This window comes from Acomys minous (genome assembly GCF_964271855.1).
Source record: "Acomys minous genome assembly, chromosome: 8".
In the NCBI taxonomy this organism is placed as follows: domain Eukaryota; kingdom Metazoa; phylum Chordata; class Mammalia; order Rodentia; family Muridae; genus Acomys; species Acomys minous.
The window spans coordinates 76,387,848-76,401,536 of record NC_140489.1 but is presented as its reverse complement, the minus strand read 5'-3'; the positions used below and the strand labels follow the sequence as shown (position 1 = coordinate 76,401,536).

General features: G+C 37.0%; 1 protein-coding gene across 3 annotated transcripts in view; it reads left to right on the top strand.

The window, feature by feature from the left end:
- The window catches only part of CRPPA (CDP-L-ribitol pyrophosphorylase A), a 298,335-nt gene that overhangs the window by 158,471 nt on the left and 126,175 nt on the right, over positions 1-13,689 (top strand). The gene's annotated exons all lie outside the window — the stretch shown is intronic.

Genomic DNA, 13,689 nt, shown 5'->3' with positions numbered 1-13,689 from the left:
AATGAGCATATTCAGCCATAGTTTTCTGTTTTTGATTTTCAACCATTTGATGATTCTTGTGACGTAGATTTTCATCTCAATTATAAATAGCCATGTTCTCTTAGATACTAAGTTTAAATTAAACATACTAATAAAAATAAATGTTTTAAATGTAAGTCATGCATTCCAAGGAACCTTCAAAGGCATTTTATAGCACTGTAGCCTCATGTGGCTCAACCTCAAACTTTGCATTTTAATTTTCTTTCAAATCCTTTCCTTCATCCTAAGTCCTGACACACAGCTTACTAACTGACTTCCTATTGTCTACAGCCAACTCCTCACCATGCTGAACACAAAGCCTGGGTTTCAGTCCTCCTGGAATTCACAGCTTGGTTGATGAACCTACATGAAATCACAAGGCTATAAGTTTTAAAATAACTAACCAGTTTGTACTATATAAACATTCTCCCCCACCCTCTCTTTTCACATCTGTAAAGATGACTTAACTATAGACTATTTGACAGACAAAATGTGTTAGAAGAGTTGGAAGAGAAGGCCATGGTAGTGTTCCCTTGCCTGCCGAGCCAAGTTACGTGATACAGGAAAGCTTCTGTGCAGGAAGTAAGGAAGCTCAACAGAGGTCTACTGTACTTTTTCATATAGTAATAGCAGGCTTAAAGACTTCAGGAGTTATGAGTGAAATCACAGGAATTTATAGTACAGGTCAGTAGTCCCACATGCTTAGGAAACTGATGGAGAGATTAACTTGAGATACCACAAAAAAGGAAACAACTATATAGTTAAGTATATTATCTCAGATTTGTGGATTATGGATATCTTGTTTTATTTAACTCAATATATTAAAAACATTTCAGTATAGAAAAGCAAATTTCATAAAATCATGAAAATAGTGTAATCGTGGATAGATGTTGGAACTTCTTTGAATAGACTGAAGATAAAAACCAATATTTTAAAATATAAAAATTGTCATCACCCAATCATAGTTATTTATAAAATATTCCTGTTATATACTTTTAATGAAACTTCATTTTTCTCATATAATGCCACAATCTAAGAATTGCTATTAGAAGAGCATATCAATTTAGAATGTATACACTTATAGGCGACTGTAATACTTCATTCAGATTCATGAGGTCTGAATTATAATTCCTATAATATGAGAGTGTCTCGTTTGAGAAAGTTGAGATCAATTATGTTAAAAGCTTATAACTCAGGAAGTGTTGGGTCCCAGAGGCCTGAGAGAGTATTTTTTGAAAATAGCATTGTTACAGTACGTTAGAACTAGCCATATAAGGAAGCCAGGGACAGACAGCTGATGATCTTAAGCGATGACTTGCTTATGGATTTACTAAAAGCACACACTTCATTTTGAGTGATCTGATTTCCTAGAAATTGTCCATTGTATTCACTACCATACTGCTAATGCTAATGAAAAGTTAAAAGTATGATTTGATTTCCACTTTTATCCAAATCCTGTTATCTTGATAAAATGGGGGGAAAAACTATAAATAATAGCCTATTCAAACTAAATAACCAGTCCATGGGAAAATATAGCATTTCCAAATATATGTGCTATTATTATAAAGTGTGTTGCATTCATGTGAAAAATACCCATTGGCAGTAGCTTCATGTTGATTTTCTTTAAATACCAGTTGAATGACAGAACTACCTTTCTCAGCTTAATTTATGGAAAGCTACTTTTCCAAACTGTAGGTACAGTTGTGTAAGGAACTCTAAAATTACAGGGTTTGAATGAATCAAGTGGAGAATATCATATGCTTGTGGTTTTGGAAGCCTTGGTGGCGTGGGAGTGGGGTGTGGGGAGAGACATTCTAAGTTAAGGTCAACAAGGCTTATAGTACAAAGATATATTTGGGGGCTTATTAACCATTAGATATTTATTATATGAAATTTAGATACAAGAATAAATCATTTAAATACAAGTGAATAATTTGCCTAAGGACAGTTTTCCAGGAGGGATTTTTGAGAGATAGTATCGTTTGGTCCTATTGTATTTCCTGCTTCCAGTCATCACTATAAAAGTTGATCATCTGCCTAGTCAGAATCCATTGCTAAAATCTCTCTTTACCTGGGAAAATGTAAGCACTGGAAAGTCTCTCCCTACAGGGATGATGATGACTTTCCATGGCTGTATAGATGGGGCCCCTTCTTTTAGCCCTTCCAGGTTTATATACTCTAGCCCCAGCAGGAGGCAACCTGAAATTAGGGCAGAGTTATAAACAGAAGGTATATGAGACCATAGGATAACCAACCCTCTCCACGCTTTATGAGGGGATAACGGTTGTCAATAGTCAAGCCCGGCCGAGATGATCTTTTCCACCTGGGCGCAGCTGTACTCCCCAAGAAGGTGGCTGTTTGGCTGCTGAGGACAGTCCAGTATAACAGTATCCTCTCGGCATTTCTGGTATAATCACAGTGAGCGCAGTGGGGCTCATGCTCCCCTGATACTCGGAGAGAAAGGAGCAATGTGTGCTACAAGCTTGTGTCTAGGAGATGGTGAGGTTTATTAGTTTTTCATTCATCTAATTACTCACCTTTGACAAGTGGTGAGGAAATATGTTTTAATTAAGCTTCAATTTCCTCTTGCTGAGTGGAGAATGATGACTGTACACTGATGCTATTAATATGTGATTTGCTTGAATAACAAACATATCAACAGTAACTCCTTTTATACTCTTGCTCTTAATGGGCAGGAAAACAGATGTTTTACAAAGGCACCATTCATGATTATTAACTCCTGCCATTTTTATAAGTTATAGCCACTGTATCATTCTGAAACTCTATCAGGAAGAATATAGGGAATCAAAGTTTGATAATAAAACTACAAAACAACTCTTTTTTTTTTCAGTTAAAATTATATATTACCGTCGTTTGCATCTTATCATTTATTTTAAAAATTATTTTTAATTTTTTATTTTAGACTAATGTATGGAAAAACATCTCAAAGTAGATACTCAAATATATAAGACATGCTGCCTTTTTGGTATGTTTAATATTTTTTTATTTACCAGAGAGACTTTTTTATTGAAAGTATTCAAGTTAAGGCCTGGAGCTGGAGAGATGGCTCAGAGGTAGACAGTGCAAATTGTTCTTGGAGAGGACCCTTGTTTGTTCCCCGCTCTCAGGCTGAGTGGCTCAGAACCACTTGTAACTCCAGCCCCAGGGGAATCTGAGGCATGCACCCACTGACTCATACGCATGGTGAAAAACAAAATGGTGCACACCTTTAATCCCAGCACTTGGGAGGCAGAGGTAGGTGGATTGCTGTGAGTTCGAGGCCAACCTGGCCTACAAAGTGAGTCCAGGGTGGCCAAGGCTACACAGAGAAACCCTGTCTCAAAAAAAAAAAAATCTTAAAAATGAAAAAAAAAAAACAAAACCAAAAGGAAACACACAAATTAAAATCTTAGAAATTTACTTTTTTTCTATCTTTTTATTTAATAAGCTTTATTATTTAAAAGTTACAAATAAAAAATTTACATACCAAAGTTAACCCAACCCATAGCTTAAAGTATTCAGTGAATTTCTATAATGCCAGAATAGCCTTTCTGAAACTGTAGATCTTACATGGGTATCATAGTTTCACTATTGAATATATATACATGTATTAATATATTTTAGTTAAAATATTATATCACTTTTTCCATTCCAGTTCCTCCTTCCAATTCCTCCTATGTTTACCCTACCCTCTCTCAAATTGAGGACATCTTCTGTGATTATTATTATAACATACATTAGTGTAAATAAATATTTAAATGCAACTGGATGAATTAATTTTTTCTTTTGTGTATATGATTTCAGGCTGGTCAGTTTGTATGAGATGGCTACACGGAGGGCTCATTTATGGGAGAAACTAATTCTCCCTTTTTTTGGCAATCATTATGTGCCTGTAGCTCTTTGTCTAGAGGTGAGACTCACTGAGATTTCTACCTACACACTATCATGTCTGTTGATATTGTCATTGTTTAGGTCTTATGTAGGTAGTTATGTTGTTTTGATATAGATGTAGTTTCCCTGTCATTTCCATGAAACCCAAGTTATTGGTGGCTTACTGTTCTGCATCTTACAGTTTTTCTATCCCTGATTCGGTGAAGTGCCTGAGCATTTAGGTTCAAAAATTGTAATGTAGATATATCTATTGGTCCACTGATGGCTTTGTGAGATGGTCTCCTTTTGCTGAAAAGAGCAGCTTCTTTGATGAGGAGTAAAGCTACACTTACTGTTGCTATAAGGATAAGTTTTAGAACACAGCTGGGAAGGGTGCTGATCTAGTAGAGTGATGGAATAGGTTCTCTAAGATTTATGACTTGGTGCGTTGCTAGGTGTCTAGTAGCAGGCATAATCTCACTCCTGTTCCGGGGCCTTAAGTCCATCTAGACAGCTGCTGGTAACTCTAAACATATGAGGAGCACTATCATGCTGACAAAAGGTATTTTGCCACTCTACTCATTGTTTAGGATGATTGATATCACATGTGGATAAGCGCTATTGGTTGCTTCCTTTCCTTGGGAGCTTGCATTTCACATTCTAATCCTAGCTACCAAAGAATGGAGGCTTTGAGATTAGATACTGCTCAAATTTTTAAGCCCTATGTCCTAAGTGTGCAGTGTATTTAGCAGGAGGGGTTTTCCTTCACTCTCTGAGATGTAAGCAAGGGCAACAATAATAGCTTATATTATTTTGAGAGTCAATTGAACTATGCTAATGAAGAACTTAAATGAAAGTACTGTCAAACCAAGCAACAGCATAATTTCATTATATACACACATATATGTGTATCCAGGTATATATGTTACAGATATATACATATATGTATGTGTACACTTGTATATATACACATACATCTGTGTGTGTGTATATATATATATATATCAATATATATATCATATACTTCTAGGTAAATATAAAATAATATGATACCTCAAGGATTTATCAAACAATCTTAGTGTTATTTGTCCTTTCTCTTTTTCTGTTACTGTATTGACCTTCCTTCCTTTTCAATTAAGAGCCTCCTATTGTCCCTTTCAGCCAGGCATAGCATGCTAGTCCTCTCTCCAGCCACTCCTAACCGTGCTCCTGTGTTTGGTGTCTGCTGCATACTCAAATCTGACGATTTGGGGTTAGGACCAACAGGTGAGAGAGAACACACAGCATCCATTCTTCTGGCTGTGGGTTATCTCACTCAATGCAATTTTTCTAATTTTATCAATTTGCCTATAAATTTGTGATTTTGTTTTTCTTTATGCAGGTATCGACCACCAAAACAAACAAAACACAACAAAATGATAGTACTAGAAAATCAATTAGCTTTATGTCATCTTTCATAACTTGTGTCCATTATCTGCTTCATGCCTTCCTTATCTATTAATATAAAATCTTCCTTGTCCCCTTTTCTACATATTGTACTGTATTCAGATGTGCATTTTGTTACATATATACCTATATGTTATTGGCTAGGTTACATATATGAGGGCAAACATGCAGGATTTTTTTTTCTTTCTGAAGATTGTGTGCCATTGCTTAATATTATACAGTCTATGTCTATCCATTTTCCTGCAAATTTTGTGATTACACAGACGGCTAATGACTATTTTATAAACTATTCGATATCCTTAACCATCAGGGAAATGAAAATTGAGAAAATACCTGTCTTAGGGTTTCTGTTGCTGTGATGAAGCACCATGACCAAAAACAACTTGGGAAGGAAAGGGTTTATTTGGCTTACTCTCCCACATCACTATTCAGAATCAAAAGAAATCTTAACAGGAGCTCAAACATGGCAAGAGCCTGGAGTCAGAAGCTGATGAAGAGGCCACAGAGGGATGCTGCTTGTTGGCTTGCTCCTTACGGCTTGTTCAGCCTGCTTTTATATAGAACCTACACCATCTGCCCAAAGGTGGCTCCACCCACATTGGTCTGGTGCCTCCCCCATCATTCACTAAGAAAATTCCCTACATGTTTGGCTACAGCCCTATCTGTCTTATGGAGGCCTTTTCTTTATAATATTAATTTTTTACATACATTAACTCCCAACTTCAGATTCCTCTACCTTCTCTCCTCCCAGTCCCTCCACCTCCCCTCATCCCGAGAGTCACTCTTTCTCCAATTCCTAAAACAACAAAAACAAAAAACAGGCCTCCTCTCTCAAGGTGACATAAAAGTAACCAGTGCATCCCCTCACTGAATAAGAATGGAGTCTGATAACATATGTGGGAGAGGATGTGGAGAATGAGGAACATTTATTCACTGATGATGAGTAAAAATTAATACAGCAATTATGGAAATAAGTTGGGAGGTTCTTCTAAAATTAAAAATAGAACTACCATATAACCCAGCTATTTCACTCCTGGGCATATATCTAGAGAAATATATACCCTACCATGGAGATATTCACACCCCTATATCTGTCACTTTTTTTGTACCCATTGGTATTTTGTCTGCATGCATGGCTTGTGACAGTGTCAGATCTGGAGTTACAGGAAATTGAGAGCTGCCATGTGTGTGCTGTGAAATGAACCCAGGACTCTGGAAGATAGCCAGTGCCCTTAAACTCTGAACCATCTTTCCAGACCCTATTTATTGCTTCTTTATTCACTAGATCAAGGATTTATTATTTATCTAGTTGTCCATTAATAGATGGATGGATAGTGAAAATGTGGCATGTACACACACACACACACACACTATTTAGGTCAAAATTAAAATGTAATTGTTCATAGTTTTAAAAGGGGAAGAGGAACAATATATGGCATATTAAAATGCAGATTAAGCTACTCTATTTGCACTTACTGGCAAGTAGTCATCTTCAGTTTGCTGGTTTGGGCTAGCCATATGCTCCCTTGTGATTATAATGTTGGATTCTTTGCAGAATGACACTTGGCAAAGTGGGTAAAAGCATTTCCTGCCAAGCCACCCACCTTAGTTTAATCCTTCAATTCCACATGGTAGAAGGAGAGAAACAGCTCCCAGAAGTTGCCCTTTGACTTCCACATACATAACGTGTGGCATGCCCTTTCTTCCAAATAAATAAATAGATGTAATCAAAATTACATTTTGATTTTATGACAAGGAATATACTGTTGTGAAAAGACTGGAGTTACTAAATGTAAGGCAATCATTTGAGTGAACACATGCATAGAAGTGTTTTTAATGAGTCTGCATTATGCATTGTTTTCAATTTCACTTTGATGAGAAGTGTTTCTCACTTTCTTATTTGGTGAATTGTCTTAAGCTCTGACTAGAATTGTTCAATTTTGAATTTTAAGTAGGAATAAGTATTGCTAAATAAACTTGGGCTTACTTCTAATTGTACTATGTTCTTCACTTTAATCCTCTTATCCCTTTATTAAATTTCTGACTCCATATTTAAGATATTTTGATGCAATTAAAGGATTTTGTCTCTCCAGGGAGGGTGGTCTTTTATTTTTTTTTAATTTAAGAAAATCCTGCATCAGCCCAGACTTAATTGTATTTTTCTCACCCTTGTGAGTAGACACAAACTAAAGCCCTTGATAAAAAGTTGCTACACATTTAGTGACTGAGTTCAATTCTAAATCATGGAAGAATAATTAGACATAATCTTTAAAGATACCTTTTTACTTGAAAATGAAATGGTTATATCATTTTCTCTAAAAGTATGCTAATCCAAGAGCAGAGGTTAAAGCATGCAGTGACATGTCTTTGTGAACTCTCGCAACACAGCAGGGAAAGCATTTCATTCAGCCTAAAAGGGTCAGAAGCTGCGATACAAACACTGTTGATAGGGTTTTCATAACTTCTCACATGTTTCCTGACCCACTGGGTAGCTAGAGTTTTTTCTTTGTGTTTTACCTGTGGAAAACATGATCTTTGAAATAGCACTGTTGAGCAGGGGAATATTACTGTGGGGTGAAAGGGTTAATGCTGTTCCTTGACAGTTGTCTTTATCAAGGATGCCTTTGTCTTCCTTTACTGCTCCCTCTTATCCATGATGCCCCTGCTGTTAAAATAAAGCAAGAAAATCCTTTCCTTAGCTGACCCTTTGATTTTATTTTATTTTTTAATTCCAGTTCTATGATGAGATTTCAGTTGTTTGTTTTTAATAAACTAAGAACACTAGGTTTGACAATAATATCCCAAGTATTTTTTAACAAATATTTTAAATCTAGTATCTCACTGTGTGTATCTTTTGCTTCATTTAAGCTATTTGCTCTTTTTTCTAAGGCATTGGGGAAAGAGACAAAACTCTTAAGCCAGTAAATCATTCTGCAAATATCTTGAGGAGGTCACAGCATAGCATCTGAAGTAGCTGTTGGGCCTTCTGCAGTATGGTTGAGTGTACTGATCCTCAGGTTTCTGAAACTAGCTACTACATTGATGCTGCTGGTTTCAGCCATAATATTTGTTAGACTAAGAAAAACAAAAAACAAAAAACATGTGTCCTAAGACAAGTCAGGAGAGCTTTCTCATTAAGTCTTAGTGAATTGCGACAATTCCTAGCTAAACTGAACAGCAAATAAAAATAAAGTCATCAGTAGATGGGGTTGGAGGGATTGTTTCATGGTTAAGAGCACTGGCTGCTCTTCCAAAGGACCAGGCTTCTTTTTTAAATTAATTAATTAATTAATTAAATATATGAATACTCTGTCTTTATGTACACCAGAAGAGGGCATCGGCTCATAATACAGATGGTTGTGAGCCATCATGTGGGTGCTAGGAATTGAACTCAGGACCTCTGGAAGAGCAGCCAGTGCTCTTAACCACTGAGCCATCTCTCCAGCCTAAGGACCAGGCTTTTATTCCTAGCAACCACATGGTAGCAACTCACAACTGTGTGTAACTTCAGGTACAGGGGTCTTCTTTGGCCTCCAAGTGCAATATACATCGCACACATATAGTACATATATGCATGCAGGCAAAACACCCATACGGTTAAGGTAATAATAAAGTAAAATTTTTAAGAGTTAATAGAAATACAAAAAGCTTCTCTGGTTGTATTTTTTTAAACAGAGTTCACCAAATTTAATATCATTGTTACAGACTCTCTTGCTTCAGTGAGCAAATTTTATTTGAAATGCAGTTTGGAATAGGCTTTGTGAAAATCTTTCTCATCAACAGTCTACATTTAGAAGCCAGGTCAGCCAAGCTCATGAATGGGAATAAAAATAGAGTGCCTTCCTCAAAGCCATTTGTGGTACTAGTCACTAAAGACAGATGCAATATGGCCGGCAGTGCTTATTCATGGATGTTATCTTCGATACAGCCCTAGACAGACAGGGTGCTCTGTGGTCATTGGGTTTGTTTTGCTACTGTTTTGTTTCTGGCTCCTTGCTTTATTTGTAGTACCCAGAATGGTTCTGGAATGCTAGGCCCTTGTTAACTATTTGTTGATGGATTGATGAATAAGACCACAAATAAAGTATTTAGAGATTGCCCTAAATTGATGTGCCCCAGCTTTATTTATAGTGCTGTATTTCTTTGATTTATTCATAGAGCACCCCGGAAAGTATTTAAAACATCAGAGAATGCTGATTATACTCCCATAAGGATCCTGCAATGGATTGAATTCATACAAATGTGTTTATCCCAGGAATTTTGTCAGTTTATTAAATAACCTTCCTATATGTAACTTAACATATTTACATATTAAATAAAAGTGTTGATATTATTTCAATAATTAGAAAAGAGACACGGGGCATAATTTCACATCCAGTCATGATAAATTCTTAGCAAACCTAGGGCACTGTTAAATTTTAATTATAAAACTATATATCAGAAATATAAGGAATGTATCACACTTAGCATGATAAGACAATGTTAGGATATTGTCTTTACACGATAAATGAAAAAAGAATGCCTGCAATTACCATTTCTAGCCAACCTTGTATTGTGTACCTGACCTGGAGCAGAAGGGTTAGACTGAGATGGAAAGGCCAGGAGGCAAGGAGTCCATGGAACATTGTTTGCAACTTGAAAAGAATACTAACTAAGTAGCAAACTTGAGAGATGAGAGGCAAAAATGTTAAGGCTCTCAACATACTATACACTTTTATTTCAGCATAAGTTCAAAAATTGTTAGAAACCTTACTTGCTATATTATATTGAGATCTTGCTATGAATGTGTGTATGTGTTTCTGTGTTGGAACGAGTGATCTTTTTATGGATGCGTGTATGTGTTCCCTTGATCTCTTAGTTTGCAGAAAAAAATGGCTATCATTTTCATTTATTTCCCAATGAATTTTATTACCTGTTACATATGCACTGGAGTTTATATATCTTTATTTCTATACCTGGCTCAAAGATAGTAAGAAAATGCACAGAATAAAGTATTGCAAATGAACAAAAATGATAGCCGTTTTGTCTTGGACTGATCAAGATCAGCACCTCCTTTCCTGGTGAACAGTGGAGCAGTGACAGCTTCTGCTAGCTGAGTGTGAGAAGCTTTGCTTCAGGTTTCTGCATGCTTTGTCTCCACAGACCGTGTGAACACTCTCTGGCAGGAGTGCACTGTTGCTCAAGGGACTTGATAATATGCCAATTTATTAATAGCACAATAAGTCATTTAGATGTGTATATCTCTCACATTTTGTGAAAAGCCTTGCGATTTTTTTCATATGTTAATTGACTTTTCGGAAATCTTAAGGCACAGGGCTGTTGCAGCATAATTATAAACTGTTTAGATGTGAAATTAGGTGACCAGCAACAACTACAAAAACAAACAAACAAAAACAAAACAAAAGTGCAAAAACCCCCAAACTAACCTTGTACTTTTGATTGAATTTTTATCTATCAAATAATTATAGAACTTCATAAGTCATTTGACTTATAGGAATGTAAATGTTAGGAAAGATACTTAATTTAGAGTCTGTCAAGAGTGTTTCGAATTCTTCATTTTACATATAGACATTATGATGATTAAATATCTCTCTTGATGTAGAAGAATGAGTTTTTGAAACATTGCGTACATTAGCAGTTGGGAGGTTAGCAATGTCTTTCCTAAGACAGTGTTTTGAGCATCTAACAACTATTTCTTTTTACACTGAAGCATGCTTGCGATCTCTGAAATGGTAAACGATCTCTAGTTTGCAGCATGGAGATGCCAGGTGGAGAATTTGTTGTAGTGGTAATAAATACGATCTTAGTTTGTTTTATAGAATTATGTTATCTTCTTACCAGGGGTACCCTGATCTTAAAAGATTGAACCTTTAGACTTATACTAAATAGCATATATTCCTATGTTTTATGGAACTTTTAGAAGAGCGCACTAAATAAATGACTGTAGCTGATTTATGGGTTCTTCTACATTTCATTGGAAAATTTTTCTGCTATAATGTTAATGTGGATTTTAAAAATTGAGTAACCCCTGGACATTTTTTTTCCCACTGAAACCAAGGCACTTACTATGGTTAAAGATAAAATGAGACATTAGATAAATTAGTGAAAAGAGATTTATTGAGCAACTCCCTTAGGGGACCTTAAAGGGTTGAGATCTACTCCTGTGTAAGCAGGAGCGACTGGGCATTGTAAAAGGAGAGTCAAGGGGTTAAGATAGGAAAAGAACAGACCTCTGCTGAAAACGTTACAAAGGGTTGGCTAGTGTAAGAGTGATTGAGCCAGTGGAGTCAACTATTTGGCAATTAAGTTAGAATCCACATTGCTGCAGAGACTGGGAGGAGGGAGCCTGTTCCTCCAGATGACTTAGATTCCAAAGAGGTTTGCAGGTCCTTGAGAAAGACTCACTTGAGTTGTAGGTGCCACATTGTCTCAAAGAACTGGAGGTCAGCAGACTGTCAACTGGTGTTGCTTACAACAAGTAGTATATTGTCCCCACAGCTTTGAGCTCTCTGAGGCTGGCTGGAGTCATTCTGGAGACACGGATTTACATTGCTGAGAGTCGTCTGAAGTTTTGCTGTGCATTAGCCATAGTAGCTTCTGCAAAGTCTCTTTGTATTAGGGTTCTGCTGCCTTCACTTTGTGATTTAAAACTAGATTTACAGATTGCTAATTTCCCAGTAGAAAAAGGGTATGTCACTAATTTGTCTTCGAAACATGTGAGTGAGTTAGTCTTTCCTGAGTTGTAACTGTATTGTTGTTTTGTGCTTCTTTTCCTGTGGGACAGTGCTCTATGCTGAGCATGCGCTTCCATTTAAAAATGAAAAGCAACCGTTGAACACTGCATACGATGGAAAACCTTCTGCCGTCATGCTCTCATCTCCACCCTGCAGTAGCTCCTGTTCCCAGGCGGTGCTTTGTTTTCATAACTTAGGTTTTCTTTCTTGCCCTGGAGCAGTCTTCAAACTCACAATAGTGCATTTATAATGTAGGTGTGCCATGTTTATTGTGTTTGCCTTCTACTTCCTGACCTGAGGTTTAGGGAGTTTTTTTTTTTTTTTTAATTTTGTTGTTATTTTTTTTCTCTTTTTCAGATTTTATTTTTTTACCCTCAACAATATTTTCAAGAAACCACAGTCCCTGTTGTGTTTCATCGAACAAGATCCTTAGCATTTAAGTAATTTGAGTAACCAGTCACCAAGGTTTGCTTATTTTGTTTATGATAGTAACAGTCATCAGATCGTGAGAAGGCAGTATCATGGAATACCAGCAACATTTACAGAGTGATCTAATTGACTTTACTGTGTGTGCTGCTCAGGGGAAATGCAAAACAGCTAACATTACTGTATTTGTGTGATCAGAAAGTATCAAATGGTAGGAGTAGTCCTTGCTGGACCTGTGAAGGTAGTTTTTACTGTAGTAAGCTCTGACTTAATTCTCTGATTTTAGAGTTTAAGCCTGAGGTCTCTGCAGACCTTCCATGGCTTTGAATTCAGTGAGCGCTGCTGTGTTTCTCTTGGATGTATATGTTAGTGTTCCAGTTTTCTTTTCTAATTTTAGTTTAATGTTACCCTGCTACCTCAGGTCATTTATCTGACTCTTTCTGTATATGCCCAGCCTAGTTAAGGGTACTTGTTGGCATATGAGAAGATGAACATTTATTGACCACTTTGTACCAGGGACTTCTAGATGCACACTCAATGAAACTTGAGAATGGTTTCATGACATGAGCATCAATAGTCTGATCCTGTCCAGATCTTTTAGGGCAGAGCTAAGAGCTGGGAATGCAGCTGAGGTAGTAAGCTGTCCATCTGAAGGACAGGGAGGGTTGAGGAGTTCAGCCTCCAGAGGTTGCTGGAAAAGTTATAAAAAAAGGGAAGAGGCTTTTTATAGTACAACATTCACAGCCAGGCCCTGGACACAGGGAGGAAGATGTTAAAAATACTTGGTCAGCTTGAAGATTTCTATACCTTTTCTGACTGTGTTAAAGGGAACATGTGAATCCCACAGGATTTGACATCAGTTAAGGCAGTAGGCTGAGACCCTCCCCTGTCCTGGGACATGTTCATCTCGGTGGTGGAGGAACACTGGCTGTGGCATCCCAAAAGCCAGGTGGACTGTTCCTGAGGCTGCCATGGTCAGCACAGTGGCTGGAAGGCAGAGGGAAGCCAAGGCATATGGAAGAGTGGGTCAATTTAAAATGAACTCTGTTATAGAAGTCAGGGCTGTATACAAATACTTGGGAAGAGTGCTTGGAGGCTCACCCTGTTTACCTGCCAAATTTGCTTGGTGCATGAACTGCAGAGCGGAGCAGGGAGTAAGCATATTCTTTCTCCAGTGAGGCCACTTCAGTTTTCT